Source organism: Diabrotica undecimpunctata, chromosome 10 (assembly GCF_040954645.1).
Source record: "Diabrotica undecimpunctata isolate CICGRU chromosome 10, icDiaUnde3, whole genome shotgun sequence".
NCBI lineage: Eukaryota > Metazoa > Arthropoda > Insecta > Coleoptera > Chrysomelidae > Diabrotica > Diabrotica undecimpunctata.
Genome location: NC_092812.1, coordinates 8988272 through 9003303, shown reverse-complemented (window position 1 = coordinate 9003303; position 15032 = coordinate 8988272). Strand labels below are relative to the sequence as shown.

The following is a 15032-nucleotide window of genomic DNA, read 5'->3' as shown; positions in this document are numbered from 1 at the left end:
TCAAGAGTTATTGGTTGAAGATTATCCTGCAAGGATTGGATTTTGCGATTGGTTGTTAATAGAAAACACTCGAAATGTTAATTTTATTAGAAATATTTTGTTTACCGACGAGGTTACCTTCAGTGGAACTGGAATAACAAACCATCATAACGAGCACATTTGGGCCGAGGAAAATCGTCACGCCAAAAAACGATTCATCACCAAAGGACTTTCAAAGTTAATGTTTGGGCAGGTATTGTGGATAACAATCTAATAGGCCCAGAATTTCTTCCCAACAATTCAAATGGTGATAATTATTTGCAGTTCTTGGCAAACGACTTACAATAGCATTTGGAAGAAGTGAATATTGCAATAAGGCAAAATATGTGGTTTCTACAAGATGGCGCTCCACCGCATTAAAGTAATGAAGTCCGGGAATACCTTTGCAGGCAGTATCCTGGTGGGTGGATTGGAAGGGGTCGTGACGCACCTATTTCTTGGCCACCCAGAAGTCCAGGTCTTAACCCCATGGACTTTTGCATTTGGGGGTTTATGAAAGAGAAAGTTTATTCTGTAACAATAGAGGAAGAACAACAATTAGGGGTTAGAATAATTGAAGCTGCAAATCAATTTCGTCAAAAAAATATTAGTTTTCAGCGCATTCGGGTTCCTTATTAAAACGATATCGAATGTGTATTGAAGAAAATGGGGATCATTTTGAACATTTATTGTTAGTTGCACGTAATTTTTTAAAGGTTAATGAAAAGGGCCGTAACTCAATAAAAACTGTTTTTTGAAAAAAGTGATAAGAGGCAAAAAAATTTTAAAAATAATATGTTAAACTAATGATGCCACAAAATTAATTTGATTTGAACGTACTCAAAAGTTTGGGAGGATTTAGGGCTGCACACCCCCTTAAATTTTTTCTGTGCGCTTAGATTTTGTTGTTTCTTTTGTATGAAAAATGCTTTCAGAACAAGAAAGTAACGTGTCCATTTTAATTACAAAATGTCAAGTAGTTTAGGAGATAATGCAAAAAAACAATTTTTATTTTATAACTTCAAAGGAACACTTAAAAGTTTCATATCGACCCTTTTTATAGTTTAATGTTTATTATAAACTATATTCATGAATAAATCGCGTAAATATAGAGTGTTAAATCGTCATTTTAAGTTTTATTTTACTGATCTATAAATAGGACACTGGTACTTAGCATTATCAAAATGTGCAGTATTTAGTATTTAGTTGACTAGTAACTGAATTGATTGTGAAATAATATGAACATAAGTCATTGAAGCAATTTATACGTGGAAAGCTTATTCGATTCCGCTATAAATTTTGGGATTTTTGTGGAAGTAACAGATATTGTTATAATTTTGACTTTTATACTGCCAAAACAATCGCTAAAAATTATCGCTAAGTATTTCTTAATAATATATTTACCACTAGAAATTTATGAGTTAATTCACAAAAATGTGAATACGGAGCAACAGGAACCTTGAAGGAAAATAAATTAACGAAGTGCCTTACACTAGATACAGAAACTCTTGGTAACCAAGCTCGAGGATCATTTGATTTTCGATTTGATGTAACTGGAAAAATACTTTTTATAGAATGGCACGATAAGAACTGTTACTATAGCATCTAATTTTGATATAGAACCTCTAGCACAACAGAGTAGATGGAATATACAAGTATATATAATACAATTATAGGAGGCACGGAACAGTACCACTGGTTTGTTTTAAAATATACCATAAAATGAGAGCTAAGAAGTGATGTAGGCCAATATTCATACGACTGATTGATAGGCATTGGTAAATTCATGCCTTCTCTAAAAACGAGTAAAAAATGTCAAATATTATTTTATTAGATTTTAGTAGATCTTTGGCAATTCCCTACCTAAACTTGACTCTTAATACAGTAAGTATAGTTAGACCAGGGAAATTACCAAATAAAAAGCCTTTATCATGACACTCTTTGATACAGGTATGTAATAACTATATATAATATTATATATTATAATGGCTATACACCCCAACGTGGGGTTAAACCGCGAATGCTTTCTAGATCCTATTTGTTGGGTGGATCAGTCCCTTTTGTTTATGTTATCTTGACAATATCTCTCCACTTTTTCCTGTCTCTAGTCTTTCCTCTCCATTTTCTGACTCCTGCCCTTTGGAAGTCTTCTTTAACTTCTTGCAGCCACTTTGATCTTGGTCTTCCCCTTTTCTTTCTTCCTCCTGGATTCCATTCTATCATTACGTATGTGACTGCCTCATCTCCTGCTCGCCAAATGTAACCTAACTCTGCATTGCTTTATTTTAGTCACGATGTCTTCCCTATCTCTGCATTTGTTCTGCTTCTATATTCATTTTGCTCTGTTCTGATTGGTCCTAATATGGTTCTCATAATCTTCCTCTCTTCTATTCTTAAGTCTTCTTTATCTTTTTTAACCATCGCCATTGTTTCTCCTGCATATAATAATATTGGCCTTATTATGGTGTTATAAAATGTTCATCTTAGTTTTCTTAGTCAGTGTTTTGCTTTTAAGTAATCTTTTGTTTGCAAAATAAGCTTTATTCGCTGCTAATATTTTTTTTCGGACTTTCTTTCTCCGGACTTGTTTATTGTAACTCCTAGGTATTTGAAGTATTCTACTTCTTCAAACTCAGAACTATTTTGATTTTTTCTTTCATTGGCTTTTTCTCTAATCTTAATATTTTTATCTTGTTATGATTTAATCTTAGTCCCATTTTTTTGTCTTTTCTTGATGTAATTAGTCCCATTACCTCCCCTTTCTCTCTTATTTCTTCTAGCATTTCTTTCATTATTTTCCTGTTCTTTGCAATAATACCAATATCGTCTGCATATGCAATTATTTGACCTCCTCTTGTTCTGAGATTTCCTTTATTTATATTTCGTAGGACATATTCTAATGCTAGATTAAGTAGCGTTGTTGATAAGGCATCTCCTTGTTTCATCCCTTTATTTACACTGAATTCCTCTGTCTCTCCTCTTTGTGTCTTTATGCTTATTTTTGTAGTTCTCATTGTCATTTATATTAATTTTCTGAGTTTATGAGGAATTTTTAATTTTTTTAAGTGCTATCATTAATCCGTTCCTATTAATTGAATCAAATGCCTGTTTGGTCTATGAATAACATTTCCAATTCTAATTTATATTCGTTTGCTTTTTCCATTATTTGTTTTATTGTGTGTATTGCATCTATTGTAGATCTTCCTTCTGTGAATCCACATTGGCACTGTCCTACTGTCTTCTTTGTGATCTTTGATAACCTTCTTTTTATTATTGATGTCAATATTTTATATGTTGTTTTTAGTAACGTTATTCCTCTATAATTTTCAGATTTGTTGGTCTCCCTTTTTATGTATTTTTATGATCTGCCTACCTCCCAGTCCCCTGGCATTTTCTCTTCTTTTCTTTTTCAATAGTATTTTTCCTCTCAGTTCCCTTCCTCCGTATTTTATTAGTTCCATATTAATTTCATCTTTATCAGGGGTTTTCCATGTTTGCTTCTCTGTACTACTTCATCCAATTCCTCTAATGTTGATTCTTTTGAAATTTTGATGTCTACTTCATCTACTTCGTCTGCTTCTTCTTCGTGCACCGTTTCCTCCTCGTTATGCATTTCTTCTCCTGTTGTTTCCTCCGTCAAGAGCTCTCTGTAGTAATCCCTCCATACTTGCTTGTATTCTTGATCATCTATTATCACTGTTCCCTTTCTATTTTTTATTCCGTTTGTTTTGTCTTTGTATTTTTTGTTTTGTTCTTTAATCTTTTTGTAAAAAAATTTCGTAATTCTGTTTGTTCTTTCCTGCATTTTTTTCGTCTACCCATCTTCTTTTATCTTGCCTTCACTTTCTTAGCATTCCTCCTTAATTTTTCATATTCTTCTGTCTTTCTCTTTATCTGTTCTTAGCCATTTATTTCTGGCTTGCACTTTTTTTTCTGTTATTTCTCTACATTCTTCGTTATACCATCCGTTTTTTGTTTTAGCCTGACTTTTACCTACCTGCATATTTGCACCTTCTTCTATTGATTTTTTGATCGTCTCCCATTTTGTGTTTATATCTTCTGCTTTATATTTCTCTTTTATTTGAACTGTTACTGCCTCTTCATATTTTTTTCTTACTTCTTCATTACTCATTTTATCGACATTCCACTGACTTTTTATGTTAGTTTTTCTGTTTTGTTTCAATTTTAACTTTTTGTCTTATAGTGGCTGTGACCATGAAGTGGTCTGAATCTGCACCCGCACCTCTAAATGTTCTTACATCTTTTACTGACGATTATTTTCATTTATTAATCATTATGTGATCAATTTGACTATATGTTTTCTGATCTGGTGACCTCCATGTTACCTTATGTATTTTAGGGTGTTCAAATTTTGTTGAGTTTATTAACAAATTTGTTCTTGTTGCTAGGTTACATAGTATTTGTCCATTGTCATTCGTGTTTTCGTGTATTGTATGCTTTCCCGCAATGTGTTGTAAAAAGTCCTCTTTTCCAATATAGGCAGTGAGGTCTCCTAGTACAAATATGATATCTTCTTTGGGTATTTTTTCTATCTCCGCTTCGAACTCCTTATATGTAATAAACAAAATATGCAAAAAAATTAAACGTCATTTTTCACTTATAAACAATATAAAAACAGTGTAATTTCGCTATTTTCGCTATTTGATTTTATATACTAAAGGTAAAGACCGGTAAATTAAATCGAATACTGACACAATTGTACTGAAAAGCATAGACAATCCTTTAAAATGAGTGTGGGTAAAGTAATTTTTGTTAATTTTTTACTTAACTATTGCAAAAGTCGATTGTTTGAAAATTATTAATGACTTTTCTAAAAATGCACAAAAAACTTTAATTTCGCATGATAGTAGGGACAATATCATATGTAAATAGGGACAATATCACATGTACATAGCTATAAAAATTTGAAGAAGTTTCACTAACAGTTATTGCAAAATTGAATTGTTTAATCCAGAAAGCTTTTATCTACAAATTGAAGAGAAACGTTTACTTTTTTTAAATTAAATAATTTAATGACCAAAAAATTATTGTTAATAACCTAAGTTAATTATTTTTTGTAAAATCGCTTTTTACGTTTTTTAAATTTTTTTTTAATCTTTTTTTTTTGTCAAAACTTTTATTCTTACCAATGGTTCGTTTTAAATTGCTCATTGTTTATAAACAAAGCCCCGGTGAATTTCTGAAAAAAAAAGGACTTACCCGGGTTTTAAGGGACACAGGACATTATGTTTTTTTTAATTCGTGTAAACACAACGAATACAAAAAAAATAACTTCCTATATTTTATTGCGTCAGAGTTACTTTAATTGTTTATATCTTCAAATCACAGAACTTTTGCAAACCTATTTTACAATATTTAGCGTAAACTTTTTAATACTGAAATAATTTAATTGATAAAATAAGCCTTTTTCAAAATTAAATTTTTGCCAAAAAAAATAAAATTTTTTTGTGCATTACTATTTAAATGGGAATAAGCGACAATTAAAGGTTAAAGTACGTTTATTGACGTTTCAATTTCCACTTCCGAAATCGTTTTCTTTTTTTAACGATTTCCGAAGTGGAAATTGAAACGTCAATAAACGTACTTTAACCTTTAATTGTGGCTTATTCCCATTTAAATAGTAATTACTTTAAAATGCCACAAGAAAATAGCTTCAGAACAATATTTGTTGTGCATTTTTAGAAAAGTTGTTAATTTTCAAAACATCAACTTTGAAGTTATTTTTGCCATATTTAAGTAACAAATTAACATAACTTTACAACCCCTCATTTTAAAAGATTTTCTATGCTTGTTTAGTAAAATTGTGTCACTTTTCCATATAGTTAGGCTTATCATACGTCCCGGTTTAACCGGGATTGTCCCGGTTTTAGACATCGGTCCTGGAGTCCCGGCCGGTTTGTCATTTTGTCCCGGTTTGACAAAACTGTGGTAGTTTTGAATTTTTGTTACGTGATTTCACACGAATGATTTTTTTCCTCCAGGATTCATATTTACTAATATTATGATAATAAATAAGATTATTCACGTTCGTATTATATAAACAATTCTAATAATAATGACTGCACATCTGATTGATAAGATATTTTAATAAGGTTCCCACAGAAGACGTGCTTAATTCTTGAAATCATTAAAATGACCAATTCAGCAATTCACTGTATCACATTTCTTAAACACATTATTTCAGTGAGTCGTTAACGCATATAAACATTAAAAAAATCAAGAATTGATGAATTAAAAAAAACAGATGTCAGCTTACCCTCATCATTTCGGTTTTTTTGTGAACGGTGGTAAAATATGAAAACACTGTGTTTTATTTAATTGCTGTGTTTGATTTAAAATGCCGAAAAGAAATTGCAAATTCAACAAGCGAATTTGATAAAGAGTATCCTTTTATAAAAAAGCTTATCCCGTTCATTTAGCAAATTCCCATCTGTAAAATAAATATGAGCACGTGTTGATATTAGCCGTCTCATTTGTCAAGAGGCTATTAAATATAATTTATTACCTTAAGCCAGACAGATTCTCATGTTACAGATCTTGCCAGCGTTTTAAATTCAAATTGTATCGTGTTGATTTTTAAGTTAATATATTGTGTTATATTTATATGTTATAGTTATTGTTATGTTATTTACTGGTCGTGTTATTTTTTACAGTTTAGTTTAATTGTGATTAATGATTAAATTTTAAGAAATTGTTACACTAACAGTTTCAAAAGTAAATATTTTTAAAAATCATATGATACACATCAGTACGACCCTGTTTGGCTTTCACGTGCTTCTATTGACAAAATGAATAGGGTTAGTGCAATAGCAGGGTGAAATGCCTGCAATATTTTTTAGAATTTTCAATTGCACACGGTGGACGAGCAGATATTAAAGATCACTTAAAGTGTGCAAAACACAAGACTAGTATAACGGCGATTGCAAGTACTTCTTCTATCACAATTTCTTTTTTAAATGATGATCCCATTCAAAACGATTTAATTATTGCAGCTAAAGAGGCCACATTCGCTTATCACACGGCAAAGTATGATATAAGCTTCAAAACATCTGATTGTACGTCGAAATTGATTTCAAAATTTTTTGAATCAAAATTTGAGGTTGCGAGAACCAAATGTGAAGAGATCATTTTAAATATTGTGTTGGCACCTTTGTCTCTGTCAGAGTTACACACCGACTTACAGAAGGCTTTTTTCGTAAGTGTTACTAACGACACCTCAAATAAAAAGCACATCAAACTGGCACCGATTATAGTTAGATACTTTTACCATTAGAAGGTTACATGCGAAACTATGAATTTTGAGTTCGTTCAGGGTGAGTCATCGGAAATATTGACTCAAAATATAATTTCAACATTACGTCGTCATGACATGACAAAAAAAAGTAACTGCATTTTGTGGCGACAATTGTAATACAAATTTTGGAGGTGTGCATAGAAGAGGACAAAATAATGTTTACAGAAGACTTAAACAAGAACTCGGTGTAGATATTGTAGGAATTGGACGTGGCGCACATATTGTACACAATGCACTTCAAATTGCTGTGGATGGTTTACCAATCAAAATTGAAGCACTAGTTGTCAAAATATATAAACATTTTCATATCTACACAGTTCGAGTAACTCAGTTGAAGGAGTTCTGTGAATGTGTAAATGTGGAATATAAAAACCTAATCCAACATGGAAGTACCAGATTTCTTTCTTTTTTGCCGGCAATTGAGAAAATTCTAATTATATTCGAAGGACTAAAAGCATATTTTCTTTCCCAAGATAACTGTCCACGTGCAATGCGAGATTTTTTTTAAAGTGAAACGGGTGAGTTATATTTTTGGTTTATGCATGGACAATTATTAAACAATTTTAACAAGACTGTACTACTCATGGAAAAAAGTGAAGCAAGTGCGACTGAAATTAGTTTGGAATTAAGAAGGTTGAAATCTAATCTTCAAGAACGCATGGACAGCAATTTTTTACCACAAAGAGCGAAACAATTATTATTAAAGAATCTTGGTAGTAGAATATTGATAAATTTCGAACAGAAGTAACTGATTTTTACCGACAATGCATTTGATACATTGAATTGTGGGAAGAAAGTTTCGGAGGAGCCGACATTTTCGAATGGATTGGACTGAATCACGCATTGAAATGGGACGAAATCGAAGGATCTGCTGAAATTATAAACAAAATACACGGTTCGGACGATCGACAAAATATAAATACTGACAACCTTTTTGACGAGCTGTCACTTACGAAAGTTTTTATAGCATCAAAGAATGATGAATGGAATTCCACGACGATAAAAATTGATTATGTTGATGGGTTAGGCACTATTTAAACATTTTCATGAACAACACATCGATACACCCAACCTGGTAAAAATGGTGCAATATATTTTGTGCTTACCAGGCACCTCTTCTCCTTTAGAGCGTGTCTTCTCGATGATGAAACATATTTGGTCGGACGATAGAAGCTGTATGTTGGAGTCTACCATACAAGCATTACTATACTGTAAATTAAACTTTAATATGACATGTAACGATTTTTACGAAAAAATAAAAAAAATAACATTTTATTAAAAAAAGTACATACAAGCGAGAAGTATGAATGGTACAAAAAATAGGTATGTATATTATTAATAAAAATTTTTGGCAGCAGCTTAATCGTTTTTTTTTTATACTTTACCCTATCCACCATTTTCTGTTCCGGATAAGAGTTTCATAATTATGGTAAGCCTACATATAGTGTACCCGTCGCCACCTTTATTATTTAAAATCAAATAGCGATCTTAAATTGTTTATATATGGTTTATAAGTAGAAAATGACGTTTAATCTTTTGCATATTTTGTTTAATATATAATGTTATCACCAAATTTATTAAAAGCAGGTGTATCAACCAATCTCACGGAAAAATCCTTAGTTCTCTGGTCTAGGTAAGAAGATCGAGAACATCAACATCTAAAGTAGTTACGGAGATAAAATTCTATGGGAAAGAACACTTCATGGAGAAATGTGAAGAGCAGAGACGATGACTAGGAGAAAATTGTAAATCCAAACAAACCACTAATATATTATGAAAAATTTTCTGTAACATTGTGCAAAAATTATTTTATACAATATTACAAAACATTAACTTCTTTTATTAGACGCAAATAAAAATGTTAACTCCCACAACTGTTTTAAACTCATGCATATATACTTGTAATTATGATAACACTAAAGCCCAGTGATCTATTAATAGGACAGGTCTAAATTTAAAAATGCAAATATATAAAACAATTTTATGAATATTTCCATATTCAGTATATACCATGCGGTCCATATGTATGGAATAAATTAATTTTTAGCGATATTATGTAAAACCTAAAACAGGTCAATTTTATTTTTAAATTGACAATTTACAGTATAAAAATATTACCCCCCTCCAGCACCCCCTTTGAATTATAAGCACCCCCTCGAAAATTTTAAAGATCAAAGAGTATGGTATCTTTTTAGAAAGGGATTTTAGTCCTCTGTTTAGCAATTTAAAGTTTTATAAGTTTGGTGCAATCATAACTGGGAAAATTTATTTTTAAGATGTAAAATTTTGATAATGTCTCCATCACAAAACTTTAGGGTAAATGAAGATAATAATGCCACATAATATTTAGAATGTACTTTTTAATGTACTTTATAATTAAATTAAATGTTCAAAATAACCACCATTCACTTCTTGACAATAATCGGGGCGATTTTGGAATTCTCGTACAATATTTTGTACGGCCTCGGGGTTATTTTGTTAATTTCTTTCGTCATCCTAACTTTTAAATCAGCAATACTGTTTGGTCTATTAAACTATACTTTAGATTTTAAATAACCCCATAAGAAGTAATCGAGAGGAGTCAAATCGGGGGATTTAGCCGGCCATTCGGTCGTTCCACGTCTTCCAATCCACCTATTGGGAAAAACCTCGTTTAAATAATTTCTAACTATATGTGCAAAATGCGGTGGAGCTTCGTCTTGTTGGTAGTAAATAGATCGATCTATCTCATTTGGATGATTAACATCAGGAAAAAATCTTCGTAATTTAGGCACTAAAAAGTCAAAAAATCTAGATAAATCTCACCATAAACTGTGACCTCAAAAAAATAAGGACCAATAATTTTATTGTTAATAATACCAGCCCAAACGTTAACTTTTTTAGGATATTGCGTGTGAATCCTCACACAGCCAGTGAGGATTTTCTCTACTCCAATATCTACAGTTCTGTTTGTTAACCGTTCCGTTTAAATGAAACGTCGCTTCATCAGAAAAAAAAACTATTTTGTTTAAGAACTGCAAATATGCGTTCATTCTATTCATCATCATTTCACAGAATTTTGGCCTTCTATTAGGATCATCTTCATTTAACTCCAACTAAACTTTGTAAGGGTGGTATTTTTCTTTATGCAAAACTCTCAAAATAGATGATTAACTTACATCATTGACAGCGGCAAGTTCTCGAGTTGTCATATGCGGATTTTCCTCAATCTCTAGAAGTACATCTAACTTTTTTTCATCAGTAAATTTATCATTTCCACCTGGTTTTTCAATATTTTTTACATTTCCAGTATAACAAAACTTCTTTTATATGTCCAGTATATGGAAACTTGTTCACCAGTGTATTTATTATTAAACATTTCACAAACCTCCTTTTGAGTTCTTCTTTTATTACCACAACCAATCATAATTAAAATGTCTATTCTTTGAGTATCGGACAAAATGAGCCATAATTAAATTTAATACGCGCAAAAATATTATACTGACGTCTTTTAGTAACTTTAAATACCCAAATGACAGTAGCCTACTAGATTCATGTCAATTGTTTATTTGGCTTTTTGACTAATATTTTATTATCTTTAAAGTATATGTTATACGAGAATTCCAAAATCGCCTCGGTTATTGTCAATAAGTGAATAATGGTGGCCAAGTTGAACATTTAATTTAATTATTGTAAAAATCCATTTTCTCAGTTATGATTGCATAAACTCAAAAAACTTTATTTTGCTGAACATAGGACTAAAATCCTTTTCTAACAATGTGTCGCACGACCCTTTTTGTTATTTAAAATTTTCGAGAGGGTGCTTGTAATTCAAAGGGGGTGCTGGAGGGGGATAATATTTTTATACTCTAAATTGTCAATTCAAAAATAAAAATCGACCTGTTTCAGGTTTTTTTCACATAGTACATAATAACGCTAAAAATGAATTTATTCCATACATATGGACCGCATGGTAGGTACAGCGATTATATGGGTATTTTAAATACCTCAAATCGACTTAGCCGAAGATCATTCACGAATTTGACATTTAAAGATGGTTTGCCAAAACTGTATTCCGAAGAGTTAAACATTAGAGTTTAAAAAAAAAAGAAAAAATGTTAACCATGTGTAAAAAACTGATAATTCGTGGTTTAATAGCCTTCCAAGTGATGAGGCAGTTAGATATTGTCTCTGATAGAGTCCAATTAAGAGGATCAAGCTTAGTATTGGATTATTGTAAATACATACTATCTTATATTACATAATTATTGTTTTTTTATTTGTCTAATTTTTGGTTAGTTTGTTCATTATTTTTTCTTTTTATGAGGTTGTTAGGGATTAAAATGAGTAATAAACAATAAATAAATAAAACAATAATTAGTTTTAACCAAGTCCAAAAGCAAAATGCAATAAGTAGTAGTAGTTTTTAACAATTTCTTTACGTGTATGTTAATAGCTGTATTGTTGAAATCATGTAAAAACAGGGCATTGTACTCCTAAAACAGGAATTTTTTATTCGAAGGAGGATGTTTTGTGAAAAACGTGAGGCCGCTGGTTAAATTATTTAGAATAATAACAAAGAAAAATGCAATATTTTGATTGTGAATAAATTAGCAAATAATTTAAATACCACGAAATCTACCTTGGCGTAACTCATTACTGTTATCTGTACAGAGAAAAAACAATTACTTTGAAATATGGTGTATTAATTGTAGCAAGCAGAGTAGAGTAGTAGCTGCGCGTCGCGACGCCAGGGCCGAGACACGAGAAAGGACGTAACCGATAAAGTGAAGATGTTTTCTGTTCACTGTCTCGATAAAAAGTGACTTTTTCTTGGTATAAAATAGTCAGAAACTCTCTGGCCACCTATCTAGTTAGTCCGTAGATGGTGTAGGTCCGAAGGGCAAGTGCATCCCCATAAATCAACTCTATTGATATGATATTTTACAGCGTTTTCTGTGCTTGCACGTAGTTAGAAAAAAATGACAAAGACGAGTGAATTTCTTTAAACTTAAAAACAGGTGTTAGCCAGTTTAACAATGACAATTTACTAAATAGAAAAAAAATAATATGTTGTAATCTTTTAAAGTAAATAAGTAGTTAGAATATATAATTAAACAAGATCATATTTATAATACAGTAACACAAATATTGAGTGTAAAATATGTGAATAAATACTAAATACTTTCCCAAACATTCTCTCGCTCCAAAAACGAATGTTTTTAAGAACAGCTGAAAGTATAAGTGTAAAAGATTGACATGAAAAGATCGAAATTAAGTAAAAATAAAATATGGGTTGACAAATACGCGGCGGGCATATTTGACCACAGGACATTGTTGGATGTCATCCGAAACTTAGATTAACAACGCGTACAATGCCATCAGTTAAAAAGAATAGCATCGATTCAGTAGAATTTTTTGACCTACTAAACTAGGAATTCTGTGTCAAACAGAATACCGTTGGTCTCTTTTCCTATAAGAATTCCGTGGGACGCAAAAAAACAAGAAGAAGAACAGCATCGAAATCTCGGCGTGGCGTCGCATTATAGAGGAGAGTCTTCGACGACAGCCGGGGAGTAATATTTCGACTAGCTCCACGGTAGTAGGAAAATGCCAGTTTCGTGAAAATTGTAACAATTGTGCCGGTGATAAAACATGACAAGCATAAGAGGGTTTTGATTAAAAGGCACATAATGCCGAGTAGAGCTTGGTATCAGTTCTTGCATGTCTTTACGATTGTCAATTTATGGGTAGAAAAATTAGTTCGAGGGCAGCAGACTACACATGAAGATCGGACGAAAAACTCTTTGACCGATGTGACTAGATCAGCCAACAATATGGCTGTCAAGAGGTCCAATCTTGTCGAATCAGAACGAGCATCCAAATTGGAGACTCATTGACAAAAGTGACTAGATCAGTCAGCAGTATAGTTGCCAAGAGCTCCGATCTTGCGATAGATGTTCTTGTGTAGAAATAACTCTAGAAATGTAACACATACAAGTACAGAGGTCTGTTATATCTGTTCAGATGTTTCATCATTCCAAGATACATTGAAGTACAAAAACGATTCTAGAAGACATTTGACTAGCAAAAAGACATGGAAAAATAAACCAAGAGGATAGAAAAAAAAATACGCCTGATTTTCGAATAGCCCGCTTTGTACAAGGTTTGTCAAAGGGAAGAAAAGAATAAGAAAAGAAGTCAGTCGTATGGTTCCATTTTAGGCCTAATACCGTAACAACGGAAGGTTCCTCTTTGACAAACGAACAACATGTCAAAATGCCTCGAGCTCAAGGTCTTGAAATAAACAAGGATGGTTGCTGCCGCAATTGCCTAGCGGACAACCATCGAGCTTTAAAAGCTGTGTGAGTGCTCACTGCAGAAGGTGAGTAGATACAAGAGAATCACGTCAATCGTAATTCTGACGGAAGGCCGTCGGGATGGTTGCTGACACATTGCTTAGCGAAAAACCATGGAGTTTTAAAAGCTGAATAAGTGCTCACTGCAGAAAGTGGGTAGATTTTCGAGTTTTTTTTAAGTGAAATAAAACGAAGAATAAGTGCCGTAAGTAACAGTACGCAGAAAAACTCTTGGAGGGGTTTAGAAAAATCCAATCTCCAGAAAACCCTTTTATAGTTCCAAAATTCCTTATTTACTTTAATTTGTCGATACGTTTGCTTTATATCGCAAATGAAACAACAACGAAAATATCGAAAATTAAGTAAAAAACGAGATGCCCTTTTAGCACCAATATAAAAAGTGTCGATTAGCGACACACCTCGAAGGTCATATAAACTGGCGTCGAAGCTAGTACGAATTATGGAGAAAAGGAGCGAAATAAAAATTTGTTTTTTGAAAACTGCGTGAGAGTAATAAGAAATATTCGATTTAAATAAAATCGGATTCCGAATCCGGCATCAGTTGGGAATTAATAAAATCCTCCATGAATTCAACATATGTTTCTTTGAGTTTCGGGATTTTCCTGAAACGATTCTGTAGCATACAAAACGAAAAGATGCATGAGAATAAAAGAGAAAAAACATAAATAAATAAAGAGGATTGGGTTGTAAAAACGGAGGAATAACAGAAAATCTGCCTGTTGATTTTCTAAAAATTAACAACCTAGAAATATCTTCACGAGCTTGGTCGTGTTGGGACAAAACTGATAGGCTTAGCTATTATGTTAAAAATTACCGAAAAGAACTAAGAACAAACGAAAACGAAGAGAATGCAAACAGAAATTAACAAATCAACACAAAGAAATCTACATTTCAATAAGAGAAATGCGCTACTTGGTTTCAGACAAAACCAATCGCAAACAAGTGAAAATATCGAGATAGTAACAAAAGAAATGTGGTTAAATTGACACGCAACAGGTGCAGAATGAGTTGGAAAGTATGATAAAACTTGAATAAAAATAATTCACAAAAATCAGTTAACACAATGTTAATAAATTTTTAAGGTAATATATATATATATATATATATATATATATATATATATATATATATATATATATATTATATATATATATATATATTATATATATATATATATATATATATATATATATATATTATATATATATATATATATATATATTATATATATATATATATATATATATATATATATATATATATATATATTATATATATATATATATATATATATATATATATATATATATATATATATATATATATATATATATATATAT

The 15032-nt window shown here is 31.5% G+C and overlaps 1 protein-coding gene across 9 annotated transcripts in view; it reads right to left on the bottom strand.

Annotated features, from left to right (window-relative positions):
- Positions 1-15032, bottom strand: part of LOC140452223 (uncharacterized) — a 365408-nt gene that overhangs the window by 268708 nt on the left and 81668 nt on the right. The gene's annotated exons all lie outside the window — the stretch shown is intronic.